General features: G+C 45.0%; 1 protein-coding gene across 5 annotated transcripts in view; it reads right to left on the bottom strand.

Annotated features, from left to right (window-relative positions):
- LOC122577273 (homeotic protein antennapedia-like) overlaps positions 1 to 15802 on the bottom strand; it is a 167005-nt gene that overhangs the window by 103120 nt on the left and 48083 nt on the right. The window contains exons 1-2 of one of the 5 annotated variants that reach the window (XM_043748491.1): positions 5572 to 6232; positions 4908 to 4974 (exon numbers count right to left, since the gene is read on the bottom strand). The exons of 3 other annotated variants lie outside the window; for them this stretch is intronic. The gene's annotated coding sequence lies outside the window, so the exon portion shown is untranslated. Of the gene's footprint in view, positions 1 to 4907; positions 4975 to 5571; positions 6233 to 15802 lie in introns of those variants that run through there. One more of the 5 variants, XM_043748489.1, reaches the window with a different exon arrangement.

Below are 15802 nucleotides of genomic sequence, written 5' to 3'. Positions count from 1 at the left end.
ACAAGCTATTAATATTGAAAGATAGAAAAATAAATTATAATATTTTTACATGTAACGTTACAAGTAGATGAGTTTAAGAAATCACGAGCTACGTGACCTAACCCCACTTGATGAAAAGTTATGAAATTGTAAGTATAGGAGAAGTTTATAACCTAGAAATTGTCACTTGTCAATTTACTAATATTAGGCTAAAATCGCATTTCTTCAAAAGAAATACTTTGATAATGTTTTCCTTAACACGCCGTCCATTGTATGTCGAAATTACTTTCCTGAAACGCATATAACGCAACAACTGCGTCAAGAGTATTATTCAAGTAGCAAAACAAGATATGCGTCAGTAAGATCAAATGTGTTAAACAGCACTCGTTCATTCTCATTCCTGTTTTCTTGTTCAGTATTTTGCGTTTTTACCATCTTCTGCGATTCGTCCACGTCCACTCCCACTTATTTCCTTGCAGCGTCTGCGGAAGAAGAAGCGTTTCCATTTGCTGGAGAGCTTCTTGTGTTTCCACCTGATTTACTACCACATTTCAAAATTAAGAATTAATCCTTTCAGTTGCAGAATCACCATCTCGCGTCTTGCAGCAATTCTAGCAACTTCTATTGTTTCAAGAACACCAAGGTTTCTACTCTTGTTATTCGTGAAAGAACTTTCACGGCCCGCAAGCTAAAAATCTGCACGAATTCGAAAAGGTGAGAGAGAGAATAAACGAAAGTAGGCTAAAAGTGAAATTTCAGTTGTTCGAGAATTATTCGAGAATTAATAAATTACTGCGAACATTACGCCAGACGAAACGGATGAAGTACATGAAAAAACAGTGTTAAAGCAAACGGCCACTCGCTAGTTAATTTGTTACATCGGAACCGATAGATCGTAATCGATGACACAGAGTCCAATACGATCTAATCGAGTCACATTTTTCACACGTCCCCACGATTCAGTGTTCTTATGTCCTACCTTCAAACTAGATACACGGCGTTTCAACCGTCAAAACAAAAATATCTCTAGAAGATCTCGAATTCCCTAGGCCTAGCTATTGGTCCGAATTTCTCTTCGAATCTAGTGGAATACTTGTGCACTGGCGCAGTCGGTGTCGTTCTCCGTCCTCTTCGTCCCGGTTCGCGCCGCTTCGCTCGTCGCGGTGAAGATTGTCGCGCGATTAGCGCAGACCCCAATGTCACGGCGGAAGATACATTGCTCTCGTGGCCTGGTCCGCGCGCTATACGTGCGCCATGCATACCCGGCGAGGCTTATACGGGGCCCGTTTATATACGGTAACACCGTAAGTGCATAATCGTCGATCGCATCTCCTTGCACTTTGCGTCAAGCCACGGCACCTTGTACGTCGGGCCGCGCGACCGCCCCGTCAAAGATCCTCGTATCTGCCGCTGTAACGACCTGACGTTTGCCGTGTAGCTCGCAAACCGATCGGATGTCACGCCTGCCGTAAGACTGACGCCTTTAGGAACGCCAATTGAAGGCTTATGAAACGGCCACTGTCCATTCGGAAACGTTCCTTTCCATTCGACACGGCTTCCACTCTTCCCTGTTTCTTTCTAAAGAACTTTGTCTTCTCCTTTTTCATGGAAGAAGCGATGGACTTTATAATAATTGTTAATAAGTGGAGTGCTGATTTTTGTGCATTTACGGCACATATAGTTTGCTCGGTATATTGTATCGATAACATTAGAAATGAGCTAACATTCCGTATAGCGTGTAATTACTTTAGATCTCTATCTGCATTAATTAGTTTACATTCTCGTAGTTTTTATGAATTGTTCCTCATTGACAGCTGATGCTCAGATAAGATAATATATTACAGCGTGCAAAATAGGTATTGGTGTGTAATGCATATATGCTCTGTTTATGTAATAACTATAAAATAGGCAGGCAGCATATGAATATGTATTCTTAATTCATTATATATTCCTCGCTCAATATTAAACTCTTAGACACGTAATTGTAGTGAGAATTTAAAGTGTTAATGATATAAAAATGAAGAGAATATTCATATGATGAAGAGATATGTAAAATATCCAAAATATAACGTCTGTTATGATATTTAGCGGAGGAAACTAAACTCTGCTTTAAACCGGTTGTATTCAGATAAATATAAATTTGCATAAACACCCGCACTGTCACGATGGGGAATGATGATGATGACGATGATGGTGCCTATTATTTTATTATTGAATTTTATCGCGAACATAGAATGGATGGATAATATTGAGCGTTGATAGATTGTAGAAACCAGGTAATGACCTAATAATGCAATTTATAGTGTCGTGGTTTGTGACTCACTATGGCGCTGTGTGACGCCTCTTGTAAAATATGCATAGCGTTCAGGAATGGAGCAGCAAGTGGCGCGTTTTCATATGTTGCGCGACATTTGACATTTACACGTGCCTCGGTATGCAAACTGTGTCGAGTATTAACTAGCACGAGACATTCCTTCAACGTCAATAAATTTTGATACAAATTGCATAGTACTAATTATGAAGAATCGTCGTTATGTTTATGCTTTTCATTCGGTGGAAGCAGATCTGTGGCAACCTCAACGGAAGAATTAATATTCAGAGCAGAAATTTCCCGCCTTTCCCAAAAAAACATGAACAAACCATCTCTCGCAAAATTTATGTTTTAGCCGAGCGTTCTTGCTCGATAGCCAAATTGAATATTCAAATTTCCCGCCATGAATATTGATTTAAAGAAAATATCGCGACAGGTAAAAGGAGAAGCACGTGGAACAATGTGCAAAGGGAAGAAGAACGAAGATCGCGAGTGCGGGCTACGCTTCTAAGAGGTGCACGCAATCGAAACAAAGTATCGTATAGTGACTCGGTGGACATTTGTGATGCGCGTGGCGAAGAAATGCGCAACGATCGTTGTGTTTAGCGAAGAAAGGCCGGTCCGCCTGTAACCGGGAGGACGTTTGTATGGCAAGAAGATGGCAGCTCTATCGGCATTACCAATTGTGAACACCGCGACTTTTATCCTCTGAACGGCCAGATAGCCGCTTCTCCGGGGCCTGCACAAAAATTCCGGTATCTGCATCCAACCGCCTCGCCCTTGCCTCCGACTCGTTTCTCCTCTAAGCCACCAAGGCCCAGGGGTCTCCCCTGTCACTCCAATCTCGTGAAATCGATTTGACCGTGTTGAATTACCGGCGAAGTATTTACGAAAACTAAATCCGATCTAGCGCGGAGACTCTGTTGAAAAGTGATATGTTTTAGAGTCGTTGCACTTCGTAAGAGAAAATAACAGAAGCATGAAATATTGTTCCTCAGGCGAATTTCCTTTCTTCGAGACAAACAAACTATGATAACAAATAATATAATTAATCGTATAATATCACAAACGTCTTACAAACGATACATCGCGATTTCATATATATATGGAAACTACGTTTCTTTGGGAAGAAATTTCAGAAAGAAATAAAGGATAGTTGACACGACAATCGTCTTAATATTTCGATCACAAAGCTGAAGAAGTGGTTGAAACAAAGCTACAGCTGCGATCTAACGAAAGGGGACGCAGGGCTAAATACCAACTACAGAGGTGCAACAGAGCAATTCAAGGCTCGAGCGTAGACCGCATGACCGGCTGATGATTCAGCTGGGTTCATTACTCACGCAGCTTTTTACTTTAATCACATTAATGAAGCATTTAATCTCGCCGCGTGTTTTACAAGCCGCCGGTGTGTGGCCTATCTCAGCTACGTCGTTGACGAGGATTTCTCGCCGGTTGCCCATGAAACCCTAACCCCCTCTACCCGTCATTTCACTCTCGTACCGCGGCTGGTTCCCGACGAACACGACGAACCCTTGTCCTTTCGCTTTCATCCATCTTTGGATTATTATTTTCTTGTTCTCCCACCCTCCCGCGGTGTCCGCTAATAACCGCAGCTCGTTTAGGCCCGTTTACACCTGTACGCTCGTGGCAGCGTCCTTTATCTTGCAGCAAGCCAAGCACGCACCATTACGGTAATATATTTTATTACAGGTGCTCGTCTTTATGGTCCACTTATCGCCGCGAGAATATCAGAGCGAAGGTGTAATCGAAATCGGTAGAAAACCGGATTTCGTATCGACAGCTGCCTCGCACGGACGCAGTACCGCTATCATCCCATGCCGATATAAACCGATCTGCCGATTCATAATCGGGTAATTCGAATGATACGCGATCTTCGTTGTAAAATTAAGAAACCTACCCGGAAGAATCTCTTTGACGGACACCGCCATCTTAATAATCTGCGCACGGAACGTGCGCAATTCTGCTCGCTTCCGGTATAATTTATCGCGCAAGCAAGCTAGACAACATCCTCTTTCCACTTTAACGTTAATAATAGTTTTACACAGTAACCTTCCTTTATATCGTTTGCCATTCGAAACGTCCACGGAGCGTTTGCGATTATGCTTTCAGCGACAATTTATGAACACCGTGGTCAACACCCCGTAAACAAAGCAGCAGCCACGTCCTTCGCGTTCGCCCATTAAACTCGCAATCAAGTGTTCCCGGAACTGCGTAAAAAATTCACCGTTCACACGAAAGAGACCGTGTACCGTGGAAACAAAAAGGGAACACGAGCGCGCAAGAGACGATGGAAACGTGATCGCGGACGATACGAAGTCGCCGCGCGCTGTCGCGTGTGTATCGAATACCCCGATAAAATCTGCACTCATTGTCCGGCTGATCAGACAATAAATTCCCGGAGCGGTGAAATTTTCGTAAAAAAAACGGAGAACTGTGGCTAGAACTGCGCGTAAGGGCAATAGGTGGTTGAAACGCAGGCGAGCGTGTGGACGCGCGGTCTAGCTTCATTGTTTCCCCGAACGAGCAATGGCGAACGCAGCGGCGCGTCCGCTTGACATCGGTCGTAATGTAATAGGTACAGTGGGTTGCTTACATTATGCCGGGAAAGGAAGATGCACGCATGTGCTTCGCAAGTCCTGGGGCGGTGCAACGTCACTTACCTGAAACAATAAATTACATACCGTTACGTTGCGTACGTATTATATGCGCATATATAGGTAACTGACTGATTTACGATCGACTCTGCGTAACGTGCGGCTCGTACATGTGCTTACAAGCGCGCTCGTGTACAGAAGCACCTGTACATACGTGTCTACGAAAGTACTATGGAGACCCCTTTCGTCCGAACCGACACCGATAGAACGGATGTTGCAGAAAATTTTTAATCGCAATGAGATATTCCTGCGTGGCTTTTTCATTTTAACGTTGATCGATCTTGCCGTCTGTTAGCGCAATCTGTGTTCATTCTGAATATGACTGTCGTATCATAAGAGGATATTTGTTATTTGTGTGGCAACTATCACAGGTTATATCGGAATCTAATTTTTCTATAAATTTTGTAAGGTTTTGTAAGGTAAGAACCGATAAAATTCTATTAGATCAATTTAAAGACCCATTTTCATTTTTGAACAAGCAGCACGTTTATTTTTCTTACGATGACCAAGAAAATACGCGTAATAAACACGAGAACATAATCATATCAGCGGAACGTGGGGAGACGGTAGAGTAAAGCAACGACAGATGAAATTCAAAGTTACCGGCTGAATATCAGTGAATCCGCCAAAATGCACGCAAGGTAAGGTTACGTTTCGGACAAGTGAACGTCGTCGGTATCCGGAGCGTGGCCCTGCATCCTTACATTCTCATTGGTCAGTGTTGAACGTACGCCTGCACTTATTGAGTCCACTGTACACGTGGTGCACGCTTCGATCTGCTGATCATGCTACCGGGTCTCGCGATGCACACACTGAGGCACGTTATGCGCGCGATTCGAAACGAAACGACGGTTGCGGCATGAGCGCACGACGAAATGCCGGCAAAAACGGTGTGCGAGAATCGATTCGAGTGACTCGACCGATAATCGCACGAGAGCTCGATGTATTTGGAAGGAAGCCGCTCAACTTCAATTTCGACGTGTGATCTGATCGAAGGACTGTGCGTGTGTTAAGTACGACGGGTGCACTAGTAACTTTGACACGGTATCAACGCTGTGTGATCACAGGATTTGTGCCGAGCAACGTTATCGAGACGGAACCAGGCGACAGGATCGACTATGCGGACGAAACGATTTCATCGATAGTGCAGAGTACGGTGACAAACATTGATGGCACACTAAAACGTCGGACGCGCGGAAAGAAGGAAAAGGAGGAGGACGAGGAAAAAAAGAGTGGCACGAGACAGACTGGAGACACCACATAAACCTTCCCGACCGCGAGCCGCCACATAAATATAATAGGGAAGGTAAGGCCTCGTGATGGTTGGTCGGCATTGCCCGCCGAACCGTCACGGACTCAGCACGTCGTATAGGTAGGGGGAATTCGCGCGGGGGTGGGGTGAGATGGGTGGACGTGTCAGGGGCAGAGTGGAGGTTGAAGAGGGAGGGCAGTGGTGGCCGACTCCTCTCTCTACACGGTGCAACACACGGCGGCGTGAAACACGGGGAAACGGTACGAATGATCGATGGGATTCTGCGCCGTTGCAGGCATGCCATGGGTGTCTATTCCCCACTACCTTTTGCCGGTGAGCTCGACGCGCACACCATCAAGCAAAACCCCCGCTCTTCGCAACTCACGCCGCCTGGTGGGGCGCGCGCACGTGGTGGTTCGCTAGAAACTTCTTCGGAATCGCCATAGATGACGCTCGCAATGTCGTCGCCAGCTGCGCCATCTAGCAGCCAGACGGTGAACACAGTCGGTAAAAAAACGGAGAGTTTTTTTCCAGAGAAATTTAACACAGTAAGAATTGGCGGGAAAAATTTGCTCACACGGATTATTGAATTTATTGATATAAATATTATATCAATAATTTGTTATATTAACGGTTTTAAGATAAATAAATGTCATTTACGATGACATACTTTTCAATCGATTAACAAGTTTGAATAAAATGTATGTTCTAGTTAAAACTTTTCTGCTAGCGATACGAAAATGTTCGATTTCTTTTAACAGAGAAGTAGCTGAGAAACAAGATTGTAGGTTTGAATGAACAACGTGAACGTATGTATCGTACCCTAATACAAATGAAATTAAACGGGTAGTATACGATAATAGACAAATTAAATCTATTCGTTCGATAGAAATTTCACAAATATATTTCCAGTTTGTACAAAAACAGCGAATAAAGTCCGTGACGTATTAAACGTGAAAGCTTTTGTAACAAATGAACCGAGCGGCGAATATAGATGGCGATTAGACTAAAAAATGCATAAACAACTGTACGCGAGCAAATTTCCAAGGTTGTTAAAGTTTCAGCTCGACTGGCGAATAGTTTGCACGTGAGTGAGTCGCGTTTTCCGCAGACCTACGACAACACCCGCACCGAACAAATGTATTTGCATACAAATTGAAATTTTCGGTTTCCTTCTGTCCGTCCCTAATGTTCAACGAACAACGCGCGAATATGTGTGTCGCGAAATACTGTGCGATCGGTGCGTGTGTTTATTACTTGCGAATGCCTGTCACAATTCATCAACCTAATTGCGGCATTGTTAAACAACTCACGAATCGGCGGTCCGTGTATGCGTGGACTGTAACGCAGTCCGGCCTGCGTGCCGACGGGCGCCTCTAAAATGCTCAAGGCGAAATTTAGTTACGCGGTCAGCTCGCGCGCGCACACGCGTCCATAAACCGGGAACGCGTTAAGCATTCGTGAAATGCGATCGGAGGACCACCCGTACGTCGTTGCTCTTTCCATCGCATTCGCCATCAATATCCGCATTACGACGTTCGTGATCGAGGGACGCGATAAAAATGCCTGAGTGAAAGGTGCCCGAATGCCTTAAAAACGTCTCCAAGATTATACAGAGAAAGAAAGGAATAAAAGAAAAAGGGCAAAAAATAAGAAAGAATTTCAAGTTCCGTTGTATATGTCACAAGGTTATAACTGAATGAGAGTAACGATAATCGCAGGGTAAAGGAAACGGAAAGTCGTGGTGCGAATGAAATTAATCTAGCAAAGAGTGACGGACCGAGCGTGGAAGATTGAATGCCAGAAAGTACTGAAATTCCCAAGAACACGATCGTTATATAATTAGTCTCACTCGACCACGCAGTGGGTATCGTGGCACCACCAACGGGGATTCTACATTATAGTAGGAAAGTAGTGCAAAGCACGGCAAAGCAATTGATCAATATAGCGCCAACAACCCTTCGCAGCCACCCTTCTTCAGCTTCCAGTTCTCGTCGTCTACCCTCCCGCCCGCCCTGTCTCTCACTCCCTCACAACTCCCAACGGCGCAGAGAGAACGCACCCCCATAACAAGTTTCTTACTCATCTTTTTCGTTCAATAACTCTCCATCCAAGATGGCCACCGCGGTCGTCCCTCATTGGTTGGGGGAAGGGGTGGTCGCAGGGGTCTGTACGGGGTTTGGGTGACCCGAGAGGCGAGGAAACCAAGAGAGGCAGCAAGTGAGAGGGAAAGAGACGGAAAGGGAGGAGGGGTTGGTAGCAGTGACGCCATCTATCTTCCGTTGCCTTGGCTCGGCGTAACATAAGGCAAGATAAATTGCGGGATCTCCCGGGTTCTTGAACCTTTCTGGCAAATTGCATAAGAATATCCACCCTCCACCCCACCCGCTCTCGCCCTTCCCACCCCCTCCAACTGCCCTCGCGGCTCCAATGGAATTGGAATTAACTCGAATAAATCACCTCGGTGGCTCTCTACGGCTACGCAGAGAGTTGCTGCTCGTCTCTTCGCTCGAAGGAGTTCAAATTTCTTTTTACAACGATGTACTGTCACGTCTCGTCTCTTTTCTCTTCTTTTCGAGTGACAACAGGAAATCGTTGTACGACTGCGTTGGCAAACGATATGTAATCGAAGGTAATAAAGCGTCTTGTATCTTGCTTAAAACTCTTTGTTACGATACAACATGTTACGTAAGAGAAACGAAAGGTCGCACAATTGTTTTCTCAAAGTTCGTACCTCTAATTATTAAGTAATTTTTATAACGACCAATATTTCTATTTTATTGGAATAAATAACGGACGATAAATTAATATCCTACATTTCGTATACCCTGATTTATCGCGGTCGTTGTTAAATTTTTCAAAATAACAGCGTACATAATCTAAGGCTAAACACCATATTCGCTGTTTGCTTTGCACTTTAGAGGACGTGGGAATTACCTTGGTAAATAGCCGCGTAAAAATAATAACGCAATGTTAAATAATACCATTGTTTATTGCCCAATGAAAATTCGCATATTTCACAAAACTTCCAGCAGGCAAATAGAGGGTATTATGTCATGGCAATTGTAAAGGCGAAGAGTAAGTGGAAGATAAAACGATCGAATAGTCGTTGGCCACTACCAGGGTCATAAAGCAGTGCTGGCATCTGGCGGCATTCGTGAGAACAAACGAAACAACGCATAGAAGACGAAGTATTGTGTGCGCGGGCGCATCATGGTCCATTGATCGAAAGATATTGTAACTCTGCAAAATCAGCGGAAGACAAATTTTTAGGTCTATCCCGGAGACTTTATGACGCTTACATTGTCCCAATTTTATTTTCCGTTACGAGCAAAAGAACGACAAGATCGACTGACACAAATTCAACTAATTAACTAGCCCGTAAAAAGACAGTGTATGTACGAGTAGATGAAACTGGACAAAAAGAAAAATATACCTGAGAAATTTAATACCAATTGCCACACAGTTTGGAAGCAACATTTTCTCCGTTGTTTTTATTATTATATAAATAATCATGATATTTGTAATATTTTCAATTTAATGTTCCATACAAATCCCAATAGAATAAAATAGTAATCTTAATAGATATAGAAATATCCAGAAATCGTTGATTTGCATGTGACCCTTACGGGATTCCAACCCTTTGCTTCTGTATGTATTTCAAACGATATCTCAGTAGCACGCCACACCATGATGAACCCCCACTTGGCTGTTTCAAGCGTGGCAGGGAACTGGTTATCATTGCCAAGTGGCTGGCTTTCCGTATTGCTTTCCGTATATTGTGCCAGGTCAGTAAATCCGAAACCGAGCTTTACGATTTGTTTACTCCACAGTGGGTTATGGGACCTGGTTATATAGCCATAGGTATGCGGGGGCCACGTGATCACGGCCATAAACGCGTCTGTTATGCGCTCGTAAACTGTGAGAGCCCCACTCGACGCTTACCGCTCACAACCGGCAGTCCTCCCACCGCGATAGTCCATCGTAAAACAAGCGTTTTACGATTGCTGCCTATCGCTGATGATACCGGCACCGTGCGGTCAGAAAGTACTTACGCCGTCGTCGATATCGCCAACCTATACTATCGCCACCCCTAAAAAACCTATTCGCACCTCTTTTCCCTATCGCCAAAATTGAATATCCAGTCGACGATATTGACTTTTTTTCATTTCTATCGAAATATCTTTATCGTATCTTACGTGATGTTAGAAACGATGATTCGAATTACGAAGGAACGACGTATTGAGAGAAAGAAATTGTACTTCATGTAGACATAATAAAGGGGTAACGAACTCGAATACGATCCACGTAATAGACCACACACAGGTCCGAAAGATTTACAATTCGGGAAGCGTGGAACAAAGTGGACCGGGGCTGTTGGAAAATCTAGATGCTTCGAGAGTAGCCGAAAACCTTGTTGACCCTGTCATATATCAAAGAGAACGTATTGCGATCGCATGGTTCCGCAATCCGCGTAACCAGAGCGGCGTGGCGCGGCGCACGGGTGTATCGGATAACAGATCGGCGTAACAGTTTCGCGTGGCGATCGGCGCGCCCCTGGCGGTCGGCGTCCGATCGACGGCCGGCCGTATCGGCGATGACGCTACGCCTCGCTACGTCACCGCTCGACGGAATGTAGCCCTGACGTCATTCGGTCTATAGAGAAGGACAAACGACGGCGTGTGCTTGTGACGTAACATCGAGCCTAGGAGAGAGAGAAACCCATGCCAGCCATACTGGCGTAGGTAGGGGAAGGAAGAAAAGGGAGCCATTATAGAAGGGGCGCGACTAGGCTGAATCCTCCCCACCGACCGGTCGGCCCACCGAGGAAACAGCTGTCAGCTGCGTGGAGTTGCGGACCCTGTCGTCTCACCCACCAACCCTCCTTTCCCCGTTACACCACGTGTCGGTGTGCGTTCGTGTATGCTTACTTGCCTGTTGGCGCGCGCGCGCGTATCTCTTCTCGTTTCTCCGCCGACACAACGATACTACACGCGATATGTACGTGTATTTCACCAAGCTGATGCACGCACACGAGTAAAAGGCGACCAGCCAGCCAGCCACCCACCCCCGATGTTAAAATATTCCGGTGGGCGAGCGAGCGCGGGACGGGAATAGCCCGGGAGAGTTATGGCCGCCTCCGAGACTCAAATAACTCTTTAATCCGCGGGCGCGTGTACGCTCTTCGCGCTCCTTTCTAACGTACGTCCGTCCGATGTTCTTTCTCCCTTCGTGCCGCTTTCTTTTGGCTGATTTTCCTAGTTGGGCGCGACTACCGCGTGAACGCTCACGCCTTTGACTATTTGTAAGAGGTTTTAAACGAAGAAAGTAGTTTGTGAAAAATTCATCGAGACTCCGTGTGACAGAGCATTTTCTCCCGCTTTCGTTTTCTCTTTTACTGATGCACGCTTCGACTTGCGACTCTCCACTTTCCACTTTCATCCGCTATAATTTGCCTAATTAAACTGCCGCTGATATTCTCGCCTTACACTCTGTCTTCTTTGCTGCTGTCTTTTATAATATAAGCTTCGCGTTACGTTGTGTCCTTTTCATTACCGTTTTGCACAATGTGCTATGCATCCTTGTTCCTATTTATGATAGGTAATCAGCAGGTTCGTTAGTCGTCAACGTTTGAATTGGCCAGGAGTAACGCGAAGGACGCGGCAACAAGTGCTCGAAACGAATTGATCGACGTATTTATGACAAGTCGGGGCAACCGTTGCATAAAAGAGCGGCGGCAAGCGCGTCAAAGACGCTATCTTCGCGATTGTAATTTCATTCCAGCGTTGCTACGCGGCGTAGCGAAGACGCGTGTGGTTTATGTTTATGATAAGCTTGGCAAACCGTAAAATGAATGTACGTTTATTTTGTTAGCCGAAACGCGGCGAGTTAAAAATTTCATGCGGAACGCCCGTGTATTCCCAACGAAATTGCTTGATTTATCGCTAGGTTACGTGCTTACCGCGCAAATATTCCTAAGTAGTTTTCCAATAACATCATTCGTTAGGCAAATTTCAAAATAATCCACAAAAACACGTGTCAATGACATTGCAGTCAAAATAGACATAAACAAATGCATACCAATGTTATGACCTCTTATTATACGTTCTTTTTTAAGTAAACCTCCATCGATGTCATAGAAATGGGGCTTTAGTCAAACGCAAAATGAAATGAAAATCCAGAAACAGAAAAACAAAACGGTAGAAAAAATTTTCCACATAGCGTGCAGGGAGAGGAAGAGGCGCGCCGGTCAGTTCCAATAAAGAGACATCAATAAACCGAAAAAGGAATACGACGAGACGGTCTCGATCTCGATCGGCGATCTCGATCGGACGAGCAACGATACCGATTGAGTCGCGCGACACGAAGGTACACAGTCCGCGGGCCGTCGATCCCGTCACACGAATTTGTCGCGGATTAAAAAATTCCCCGGAATCCGGTCGCATTGATGCAACGTGGTCGACGGTGGTAATTAAATGCAACTTCGTCGTCGCTTTTTTTTTTTTTTGCTTGTTTCGCATGGAAATCGGTGCATCCCACGTTATTCTGTCCTTTTGTGCATGTGTACGTGTCCTGAGGAAGGAGGGCGCGCTCGCGCGCGTCCACGGGCGTGTCAGTGTGCACGCAAATTAAATATCTGAGGTGGTTCGCGTGTAAGAATACACACGTTCGCCAGGGCGCCAGAAAGATATATCGTTCCACCAATTTGTTCTTCGTGAGGAAATCCATTATTAGGCGAAGCACGAACTTTTGCGACTAATTGCGAGCGTTGTGTGCACGCGGGCAACGCCGCCGCCGCCGCCACGGTGAAACTTCTGGAACACGAGCGCCGCGCGTGTACGAACCGCTCGGCTATGCGTAGACGCAAAAATAATGTGTGTTCGTTGGTCGTTGCGAAATTAACGATTCGTTCGCCGATAAGTGGCTAGCAATACGCCGTTTAAAGACACTTTACGATCTTTATTCGTGGCTCGATAAGCGAACTCTTTACTTTCACGTGCTCCGTTTTACGCCGTTTCGTGCGTTCTTGTGACCTTTCCTTGTTCGATAAGCGTCTTACGCTTCGAAGGATCTTGGCTGTACCTTTTTAAAGGCGTGCGGAAATCGCAAATGTAATAAAGGAACCGCGGTGCCGATCCGTGACCGAGGAAACACGAACGATGGTCGTTCTTGATAATAATGAATTGCTAATGCGGCGAAACTTCGGTAATTCGAATTTTAAGCAGAGAGTTAAAATTGTCGCGGTTCAAGGAGAGGCAAATTCAACTTTCCGGGTTCGATTAATTATTTAAAAAAAAAAATGACAATTTACTTGATACAGTGCGAGGACCAGGAGCATAGTGAAGATACGACCTTTCATTGTGAAGTGTAGATATGTACAACATATATCTAGTTTCCTAACCTTTTCAAGTTTTAGGGGCAGCGGTAATCAAATTGTTATTCACCGAGGCAAACTGCAATTTGCAGAAGTTGGATTTCCTGGTGAATTTGTATTATACAGATAAAATAACATAGCTAGATATGTCGCAAATAATTCGGGACGAAGTAAGTTTATACTTCGATTTGTTGCGACTTTCAAGTCGTAAGGTTCGAATTATCGAATCTCGAATTTCTACGGCAATATGATAATATGATACCTTCTTTCGCGTCTAATGATCGAATTAAATGACGCGGTAAATTTCGAAAGTCTTCGGAGAAGAGAATCGTGGAACAAAAATCAGCGACAGTTTTTAGCTGGTGGAATAAAAGAGAAGTAGTCCCTAAGAAGGTTAGATGCCGAGGAGAAAGACGATATTATTGTCCTTAGGTAAACACGTAAAAACTGGCAAAAGACTGGCACCAGTAAAAAAGGGACACTCGTCGATCGTAGCTAGAACGAGGACGAGGATAGGCCCTCTCAGTGGCAATGGTAGATAAGCGAAGCCTAAAAAGGGCCAGCTTCGAAATCGTCTCGGTAACTATGGAAGGTCAAACGACAACTAAAAGTCAGGAGGAACAACCGCAGCACGCTGTAAAGCCATAAATCTACGCTTTGGCGTTTTTATACGGCTGAAAAAACCTGGAAAAAGAAGACCCTGTAAAAAAAGAAGAATGTCCAATCGAACAAACCGTGTTGGAAGTCGTAAAACTCGTTACAAAGTCATCGTACTTCTCCATTGACGAACCAAGTCCTACGCGATTTTACGGCCGATTCGTGATAGATGGAAAACCCAAAAGCCCGTACAAAATTCCTTGTTTCTACCGACAGTCGAAATAAATAAAATGGAATTTGATTGAAAGAGCATTGTCAAATTCTATTTAATTAGTTGCTCAATTGGACATATTTCTACTACTATACGAAATAGAAACAAGTGAAACGCGATTGAAACAGCATCGCCAAATATCATTTAACCGATCGCTAAATCAAATGCATATAATTCTACCGAGTGAAAGATAAAAAAAAACCTGATTATAAAATCGTTGTAAATTTAACCGATTACGTAATGGAACAGAATTTTATGTTACTAAATAAAATAGAAAAATTTAGTCTGCATAGTACTCGATGCGAAGCAGTCTATTAGAAACAAAGGAGTTAAATAGAAGGATCATCGCTTCGTACGTGGAATTGAAAGGGGCGAGCAGCAATTGACGCTCGGGGGCGTCAACCTGCACTAAATAAATCACGCTGATCGACCCGGTGATCGGTAATCAGAGGAATAAACCAGCCAGCCGTACGATAAGATGGACTCGGTCGGTGCAATCCGGCGGGATAATTATTTTGCTGCATCGGTCAGGTAAACTTATCGCGCGATGCTAGATAATCAAATCTCCGGAGCACATTTTCGTGCAACGTATGGAAGGATAAGGTAGTGGTGGGCCTGGTCGGTCCAAGGTCGGGTCGAGCAGCCCCTGCACTCATAAGCGAATGAGGACAACAGTCGGTCATCGTGGCGGTCGTAAATCAAGCGTTGGCGTTTTTCGGCTGTGCTAGCGCAGTCAAAAAAGAAAAAAAGAACCAGAGAAAAAAAGGGAGGCGTCGGGGCAAAAACTCCGCTCTGTCCGGCTTGTTATAAGCGGTCCTCCGCTCGGTTAGCCAGCCGGATGGCGAGGCAAGCCTGGAGCGTGGGGTGAGGTGGGTCTTAAAACGAGAGAGTCCGACGCGACGGATACAACGAACAGGGTGAAGAGAGACAACGCCGAGAGAGAAGAAGAAGAAGAAGAAGAAGAAGAAGAAGAAGAAGAGAACTTTAGCAGGAACAATGCCTAAAGTCACGGGGAAGAATGCGGTCCGTCGGGCTACACGAGAATACACGAAGGAACTTCGTGGGTGCCCATTGGTCGCCCATCGATACTCTTCCCAACGGGAAGACACACGCGCTCTCTTCCCGACCGGCGACAAATACATCGGAGAATTTACTGCTTCGCCGATCGTTACGTCATTTGGCCTCTTTCAAGTGAACCGCGCGGCCGCGTTGCTCTCGCGACTCTTTGTCGTCGATCTGCTGGGCGAGAAGTGGACGCCAATGACGTAAATGACGCCATGTTGTTTCGACGATTATCGCTTTTTTAATCGCCGAACCACGCGGACAAAAAGAAGATCTG

The sequence above is a fragment of the Bombus pyrosoma genome, linkage group LG18 (assembly GCF_014825855.1).
Source record: "Bombus pyrosoma isolate SC7728 linkage group LG18, ASM1482585v1, whole genome shotgun sequence".
In the NCBI taxonomy this organism is placed as follows: Eukaryota; Metazoa; Arthropoda; class Insecta; order Hymenoptera; family Apidae; genus Bombus; species Bombus pyrosoma.
The sequence above is the reverse complement of the archived record's forward strand: the minus strand, read 5'-3'. Positions and strand labels throughout refer to the sequence as shown.